Genomic DNA, 7,348 nt, shown 5'->3' with positions numbered 1-7,348 from the left:
AGTTGTCTATCTCTGCCTTAAAAATATCCACTGACTTGGCCTCCACAGCCCTCTGTGGCAATGAGTTCCACAGATTAACTACCCTCGGACTAAAGAAGTTCCTCCTCACCTCCTTTCTAAAGCAACGTCCTTTAATTCTGAGGCTGTGACCTCTGGTCCTAGACTCTCCCACCAGTGGAAGCATCCTCTCCACATCCACTCTATCCAGGCCTTTCATTATTCTAGTAACAGTAACCCTAACCTATTCCTTCTCTCCAGAGATGCTGCCTGTCCCGCTGAGTTACTCCAGCATTCTGTGTCTAATTTCAGTTTAAACCAGCATCTGCAGTTCCTTCTCCCAGTAGCTCAGCCCCATTGATAAAGAAAAATCCAGTGTTGCAATTTAGACCGTCACCTGGATACGACTCGCTGTCGCCCACAAGTGGAGCAGCGTTGAACGAACAGTCTGGAGGCGGTGCAGGGAGAGCAGGCGTTTATATTGTGTTCTGTGGGGTTAGCTATTTAGTTACAAGGCGGGCAATGGGCCGGTCCAAAGGTACATTCTCTATCGCACTCTGTGTGGCGTCCCGGACTTGAAGAGGCGCGATTGTTAGAAGAGACGGCTCTGCAATTAAAAATCAAATGCGAGCCTTGCTTTAACGCTGGAACTAGACCCGAGGAGTCCGAACTCATAAAAGACTTTCTGCACTTGGCGAGTGGAACAGCGCTTGGTGGTGGACACGTTGCAACCGGTAAGTTTCTGAGCCTCCGTTACCGCGGCACAAACTAGGAGCTCTGTTTGAACTCTGCAAAACAAAGGCGATTCTCCTTAAAACGCGGTTGCATTATAAACTTAAACTGAGCATTATATTGATATTTTTTTTTTAGTGCAAAACTTTTTTTTAAAAGATAGTTTAAAAACTACTTTAAAATGTAGAGATATTTTTAAAGGTCCACTGAAACTGGAGGTAGTTTGCACTGGCCGTGATTTCTGGCGGGTTTTAAAACATTCCCCATTAGTTTTTGTTCTCTCTCTACAAGCAGCTTTTGATCGGCTGCTAGCAAGATTATTTTTTTTGACTGGGTCACTTGTGCAAAAGAAAACGATACAGAGATTGGAGTTAAATTATTTTTGTTTTAAAGTTGCCCCGCCAACACACGCAGAATTGAATTGGTGGGTCGGATTGATTGCAAGGAAGAATTTTGGAGGAAATGGTAGGTAGACACAGTGGCGGTTCTGCAGGCAACAAAAAAAGCAGACGTTATTAGTAGTAACATGCGCCAGACTTCAGCCCCTTCCCAACTCCCCTCTCCCTCACTCTCTCTCCCCGCACGCCCGGCTCATTATTGCACCAGCGTGGCTTTGTAGGAGTCTGCACCAGTGGTTCAGAGGCAACACACACAATTGTGGAGCCTGGGGCTTTAATTTGACTGTCGGACACGGATGAAGAGTTTATTTTATTTTATAGTTATTTATTTTATATTTCTACATATACACATACATTTACACGCATATACATACACCCACATATGTATATGTAAGAAAGAACTGCAGATGCTGGTTTAAATCGAAGGTAGACACAAGATGCTGGAGTAACTCAGCGGGTGAGGCAGCAGCTCTGGAGAGACGGAATGGGCGACTTTTCGGGTCGAGACCCTTCAGTATGTGGATATATACATACACACATGGGTGTATACATACGTGTGTGTATGTGGATATATACATTTGCACATGTATACTGTATGTGTGTGTATGTACATACACATACTGTGCATACATATACAGTATAGACACACACACATACATATATGTAGCCTCTTGTACTTAATGCAACACCCTGGAACAAAAGTCTATTTTAAAGATTAATTATCAATGTTTGCTTGGAAAGCCGGCCTGGGACTGCACGCTTTACCCATGTTAATATGTAAAATGTAGAAGGAAGGGTTCATTCCCTGTGTGGATATATCGCCTACTCACGTTCTCCACAGATGCTGCCTGACCCGCCAGTTACTGTGTCTCTCTGCCTCTGCCCATTTTAGTTTTGTCCCTTGCATTGCAGTAAGCGAATTGGTTAAAGGACAGTAGGGAGAGTCTGTCAGCTCGCTTTGGTGTACAGGGTTGTGGAATCTCTCACCTTCTTGCTACACAACCGCCCCCCACCCACCCCAAAAACAGTCAAAACAAACTTCCCTTTGGTTTGTGTAGCGATTTAGCAGAGAACACGAGGGCTTCGAGGCAGATATAATTGTGTTAATCCATCACACGCAGGCTATTAACTTTATAGATGTTATAGATCAAACCTTAAAGTTTGCCCAAGAGGGACAACTCATTTTGCTGCAGATCAGGGCATCCTATAAGGAACATTTAACCTTGTGAGGGGAAACCTTAATTACAGGGGTGAAAAAAACCCAATAGACAATAGGTGCAGGAGTAGAGGCCATTCGGCCCTTCGAGCCAGCACCGCCATTCAATGTGATCATGGCTGATCATCCACAATCAGTATCCCGTTCCTGCCTTCTCCCCATATCCCCTGACTCCGCTATCTTTAAGAGCCCTATCTAGCTCCCTCTTGAAAGTATCCAGAGAATCGGCCTCCACCGCCCTCTGAGGCAGAGAATTCCACAGACTCACAACTATCTGAGAAAAAGTGTTTCCTCGTCTCCGTTCTAAATGGCTTACCCCTTATTCTTAAACTGTGCCCCTGGTTCTGGACTCCCCCAACATCAGGAACACGTTTCCTGCCTCTAACGTGTCCCAATAGCAAAAAATAGCAAATAACAATAACAAAAATAGCAACAACAAAAAATAACAATAGCAAAAAAAATTATGCCATACATAGAAAATAGGTGCAGGAGGAGGCCATTCGGCACTTCGAGCCTGCACTGCCATTCATTGTGATCATGGCTGATCATTCCACAATCAATAACCCGTGCCTGCCTTCTCCCCATATCCCTTGACTCCGCTAGCCCACAGAGCTTTATCTAACTCTTTTAAATTCATGACCTGTAACAATTGTACTGGATTCCCAATATTGACACACCCGGCTGCTGGCAGTGTGGGACTGTACGTAAATATACCCAGCAGTTTTTATTTTTTATTTTTTTGATTGGTGATCTTGTTAGGTTTATTAATGCCACGTATCAAAGGTGCCCTTGCTTGTTATCCAGCCTAGTCCCGCCGTACATGGGCACAACAAACAGTGCGGAATAAAGTGCAACTTGCACTTTCTCTGTAGCTGTTAGAAAAAATGCAAGGACTGCAATCAGGTACGCTGGAAGATTGTCTTTCTGCTGACTGGTTAGCACGCAACAAAGGCTTTTCACTGTACCTTGGTTACACGGCTATAGACTAAACTGAACTGGGAACACATCCTTGGCTTATGAGAGGTCCATTTAAGAGTCTGATAATAGCGGGGTAGAAGCTGTTCCTGAGTCTGGTGGTACGTGCTTCTGAGAATGTATATCTTCAGTACAGTGGTGCTGCAGTAGAGTTGCTGTCTTACAGCGCCAGAGACCCGGGTTCAATTCTTACTACAGGTGCTGTCTGTATAGAATTTGTCCGTTCTCCCTGTGACCGCGTGGGTTTCCTCCAGGTGCTCTGGTTTCTTCCTTCATCCCATTTTGTTGGCTGCTTTCCCGAGGCAGAGTGAGATGCGGTTGGAGTCGCTGGTGGGGAGCGGGGAGGTTAGTTTGTGTGAGGGGCTGGGCTACAGCCACAACTCTGCAATTTCCTGTGGTCTTGGGCAGAGAAATTGCCAAAGCAAGTTTAGCTGAGTTTATTGAGGTGCAGTGAAAGGCTTTTCCTTGCGTCCGAACCAGTCAACAGAAAGACAATGCGTGATTACAATCAAGCCTTCCACAGTGTACAGATACAGGATAAAGGGAATAACATTTAGTATAAGATACAGAAAAGTCTGATTAAAGATAGTCCGAGGGTCTCCAATGAGGTAGGTCAAGACCGCTCTAGTTGTTGATAAGATGGTTTAGTTAGTTTAGTTTAAAGATACAGTACGGAAACAGGCCCTTCGGCCCACCGAGTCCGTGCCGACCAGCGATCCCCGCACACTAACACTATCCTACACCCACTAGGGACAATTTTTACATTTATACCAAGCCAATTAACCTACAAACCTGCACGTCTTTGGAGTGTGGGAGGAAACTAAAGATCTCAGAGAAAACCCACACAGGTCACGGGGAGAGCGTGCAAACTCCGTACAGACAGCACACGTAGTCGGGATCGAACCCGGGTCTCTGGCGCTGCATTCGCTGTAAGGCAGCAACTCTACTGCTGTGACACCGTGATACCCACTTACCAGTTGCATGATAGCATGTGGGATGCATAATGCCTGCGCATAAGAAAGTTTCAATTCCCACACCGGGAGTCGAACCCGGGCCACCTGGGTGAAAACCAGGAATCCTAACCGCTAGACCATATGGGAGATTGATGAAGCACCTTGAAATGGAGTCACTCTTGAGTTTGAGTTTGGATTATTGTCACATGAAAAGCTTTAGTTGCGTGCTACCCAGCCAGTGGAAAGGCTATATGTGATTCCAATCGAGCCGTTATCAGTGAACAGATACATGATATGGGAATAAAGTGATTAATCTTTACTGTTTAAGCCAGTGAAGTCTGATCAAAGATGGTCCGAGCATCTCCATTGAGGTAGATGAGAGGTCTGGACCGCTCACTATTGGTGAGAGGGCGGCTCAGTTGCCTGATAACAGCCAGGAAGAAACTGTCCCTGAATCTGGAGGTGTGCGTTTTCACACTTCTGTACCTCTTGCCCGATGGGAGAGGGGAGAAGAGGGAGTGGCCACGGGTGAGACTGGTCCTTGATGATGCTGCTGGCCTTGCTGAGGCAGCGTGAGGTGTAGATGGAGTCAATGGAATGGAGGTTGGTTTGTGTGTGCGATGGTCTGGGCTGCGTCCACAATTGGGTTGACCAATACTAATTGTTGGTGATATTTACACTCGGGAATTGGGAACGGACTGAACTCAATAAAATATTGACCATTGCTGCCTGTGGCGCAGTAACTCTAGTGCTCTGATGCAGCGTCTGAACTCAACATCGAGTATCTCACTGTCCCACAGATGCTGCCTGACCTGCCGAGTTCCTCCAGCGCCTTAGATAGACACAGGATGTTGGATTAACTCAGCGGATCAGGCAGCAACTCATTTCAAGTCCAGAACCTATACATTTCCACCTGACGTTTCACACATGTCTGAAAAAGGGTCTCGACCCAAGACGTCACCCATTCCTTCTATCCAGAGATGCTGCCCGTCCCGCTGTGTTACTCTAGCAATTTGTGTCTATCTTCAGTGTAAACCGGCATCTGCAGATCCTTGCTACACATCTCTCTCAGGCCCTTCGGCCCAAAATGTCAATGCTGAACATGATGTCAAAGCGATCTCTTTACCTGCCTGCGCATAAGAAAATTTCAATTCCCACACCGGGAGTCGAACCCGGGCCACCTGGGTGAAAACCAGGAATCCTAACCGCTAGACCATATGGGAGATTGATGAAGCACCTTGAAATGGAGTCGCTCTTGAGTTTGAGTTTAATTTATTGTCGTGTGTACTGAGTGAAAAGCTTTTTGTTGTGAGTTATCCAGTCAGTGGAAAGACAATACATGATTACAATCAAGCCGTCCACAGTGTACAGATGTATGATAAAGTGAATAACGTTCACTGCAAGATAAAGCCAGTAAAGTCCGATCAAAGATAGTACGCGGGTCTCCAGTGAGGTAGATGGTTGCTCAGGACCGCTCTCTAGTTGTTGGCAGGTTGGTTCCGTTGTCTGATAACAGCTGGGAAGAAACTGTCCCTAGATGCTGCCTGACCTGCCGAGTTCCTCCAGCGCCTTAGAATAGACACAAAACGCTGGAGTAACTCAGCGGGTCAGGCAGCAACTCATTTCAGGTCCAGAACCTATACATTTCCACCTGACATCTGTCACAGGCCTGAATAAGGGTCTCGACCTAAAACGTCACCCATTCCTTCTATCCAGAGATGCTGCCCGTCCCACTGTGTTACTCGAGCATTTTGTATTTATCTTCAGTGTAAATGGGCATTTACGGTTCCTTCCTACACATCTCTCTCAGGCCCTTCGGCCCACAATGTCCGTGCCCTACATGATGCCAAGGCCATCTCTTACCTGCCAGCGCATAAGAAAGTTTCAATTCCCACACCGGGAGTCGAACCCGGGCCACCTGGGTGAAAACCAGGAATCCTAACCGCTAGACCATATGGGAGATTGATGAAGCACTTTGAAATGGAGTCACTCTTGTAAGGAACACTGCAGATAATTGGCACGCAGCAAGATCTACATCTGATCAAATAATCGCCCGTGAATTATTGATCGACAGATAAAGATTACTACCAGTGATAAGTAGTCTTTTGGAATAGTTGTGTATGCAGCAGCAGTGTTTAAAGACATTCTTGCTATTGAGGGAGTGCAGCGTAGGTTTACAAGGTTAATTCCCGGGATGGCGTGTCTGTCAAATGCTGAGTGAATCGAGCGGCTGGGCTTGTACACTCTGGAGTTTAGAAGGATGAGAGGGTTTCATATTGAAACGTATGATTATTAAGGGTTTGGACACGCTAGAGACAGAAAACATGTTGCCGATGTTGGGGGAGTCCAGAACCAGGGGCCACAGTTTAAGAATATGGGGTACGCCATTTAGAACGGAGACGAGGAAACACTTTTTCTCACAGAGTTGTGAGTGTGGAATTCTCTGCCTTAGAAGGTAGTGGAGGCCGGTTCTCTGGATGCTTTCAAGAGAGAGCTCGATAGGGCTCTTAAAGATAGCGGTGTCGGGGGATATGGGGAGAAGGCAGGAACGGGGTACTGATTGTGGGATGATCAGCCATGATCATATTGAATGGCGGTGCTGGCTCGAAGGGCCGAATGGCCTCCTCCTGCACCTGTTGTGTATTGTCTATAACATATTGCACTGTTAGGAATGAGTGGAAAATTAACTTTAAAACCATTCTTGTCGTTGATTAAACGGGGGGGGGGGGGGGGAGGGGTGCAGGGGGGGGGTGGAGGGGGAGGGGTGTAGGAAGGAGTGGAGGAGTGGGAAGGAGAGGATTGGCGGTTGTCAAGGGATGAGTGAACATGGAGGGGGAGGGGTGCCACTCTGGAGAACATTCTTTTTGACTGTGTTTCATATTGGCATGATTTGTTTTTGAAGGTTTCCTTTCATGAGTAAAGGAATTGATTAGGTGACTGTTTTTATGTGGTCCATTGAATCAGTGGTTTCGCGGTGGTTTTGAAGGGGAGGGGCGGTGGGCCAGGGGGCAGGTGGGGGGTGGGAGGGGGATGTGAGGGGTCATCTTGGGGGGAGGGGAGACGGAGGGGGGGTACGT

The 7,348-nt window shown here is 46.8% G+C and overlaps 1 protein-coding gene and 3 non-coding genes across 4 annotated transcripts in view; 1 reads left to right on the top strand and 3 right to left on the bottom strand.

Annotated features, from left to right (window-relative positions):
* Positions 1 to 432: 432 nt before the first annotated feature.
* tsku (tsukushi small leucine rich proteoglycan homolog (Xenopus laevis)) overlaps positions 433 to 7,348 on the top strand; it is a 13,505-nt gene continuing 6,589 nt past the window's right edge. Inside the window, exon 1 of the mRNA XM_055664821.1 lies at positions 433 to 731. The gene's annotated coding sequence lies outside the window, so the exon portion shown is untranslated. The remainder of the gene's footprint in view (positions 732 to 7,348) is intronic.
* On the bottom strand, positions 4,347 to 4,418 carry trnae-uuc (transfer RNA glutamic acid (anticodon UUC)). The gene has a single exon. It is a non-coding gene; the product is annotated as a tRNA-Glu (tRNA).
* Positions 5,423 to 5,494, bottom strand: trnae-uuc (transfer RNA glutamic acid (anticodon UUC)). Its single transcript has one exon. It is a non-coding gene; the product is annotated as a tRNA-Glu (tRNA).
* Positions 6,160 to 6,231, bottom strand: trnae-uuc (transfer RNA glutamic acid (anticodon UUC)). The gene has a single exon. It is a non-coding gene; the product is annotated as a tRNA-Glu (tRNA).

Source organism: Leucoraja erinacea, chromosome 45 (assembly GCF_028641065.1).
Source record: "Leucoraja erinacea ecotype New England chromosome 45, Leri_hhj_1, whole genome shotgun sequence".
Taxonomy (NCBI): Eukaryota; Metazoa; Chordata; class Chondrichthyes; order Rajiformes; family Rajidae; genus Leucoraja; species Leucoraja erinaceus.
The sequence above is the reverse complement of the archived record's forward strand: the minus strand, read 5'-3'. Positions and strand labels throughout refer to the sequence as shown.